The sequence below is a fragment of the Bos javanicus genome, chromosome X (assembly GCF_032452875.1).
Source record: "Bos javanicus breed banteng chromosome X, ARS-OSU_banteng_1.0, whole genome shotgun sequence".
Classification (NCBI taxonomy): domain Eukaryota; kingdom Metazoa; phylum Chordata; class Mammalia; order Artiodactyla; family Bovidae; genus Bos; species Bos javanicus.
This window is the reverse complement of record NC_083897.1, coordinates 65,055,610-65,056,896: the sequence shown is the minus strand read 5'-3', so window position 1 is coordinate 65,056,896 and position 1,287 is coordinate 65,055,610.

Genomic DNA, 1,287 nt, shown 5'->3' with positions numbered 1-1,287 from the left:
GCTGCAGTCACCACCTGCAGTGATTTTGGAGCCCAAAAAGATAAAGTCTGACACTGTTTCCACTGTTTCCCCATCTATTTCCCATGAAGTGATGGGACCAGATGCCATGATCTTCATTTTCTGAATGTTGAGCTTTAAGCCAACTTTTTCACTCTCCTCTTTTACCTTCATCAAGAGGCTTTTTAGTTCCTCTTCACTTTCTGCCATAAGAGTGGTGTCATCTGCATATCTGAGGTTATTGATATTTCTCCCGGCAATCTTGATTCCAGCTTGTGCTTCTTCTAGCCCAGCGTTTCATAAGCCCTTTTTTTGGGAGACATGATTTTCCACATTTCTCTTTAAAAACTCTCATGAGTAACTCTTTCAGCAATTAATAAATCCTCATGAAAGAAAAAAAGTCTATATTGGAATTCAAAAGTTGTCACACCTGTGGATCATAATGAATTTTGTTTTCAAATGATTTCTTAGCAGTGATTTTTTTCAATGTGCATAAAAATGGAAATATTTTTGCATTTTAAAGCTCAGATTATCTTTTTATTTTCCTTTTCAAAAATGGGTCTTTTCTTCCCTCAGAAAGCAGAAGTGAAACACATTTCTAATTTTAGCATGGAATAATGGCTGTGGACAAGTGAAGGTGATTATAGCACAAGGTTAAGGAGAATTCCAAATGTTAAAGACAGAGCTGTTTTGCTTAATCATTTTGCTAGATTAATCCATTTCATTTATATGGATTTTTTGCCTAATATATCTTAGGAATCCACAGACAAAACTTATGATTGCAGGCAAATGATTTTCAGAGTTAATATTTACCTACTCACTGTTAGATCTGATTATCAAAACACCCTTTAAACACTTTAAAAATCTCTCAGCATTACAATAGTTCTTCATATTTTTTACAATTCTACTTCTTTGGATTTTTGTTCAGTGAAATGATCAAGATGTCAGGGTTTAAACTATTTCTATGTCTGGCATCTTGGGAAGCTACAACAACCATTTGAGGTCATTATATATTACTTGATGACTCATTATTTCACTGTACTACAATGAACTCAAGGGAATAAAAGGAATAATGTAAGTACCAAAAGTCCTTAAACTGAAACTGTCAAGGAGAAAACAAAATAACCTTTCAACAAGCACATGCTAAACTAAGTACAACACATTAAGAGAAAATTAGACCATTCCAAGGGTCCCTTTCTACCCTTGAGCCTATAAATAAAGATTGGTTACCTCTTTGGTGTTCCTTGGAATTCTTCCACTGATGTAAATGACAGATTAGATATTTGAATA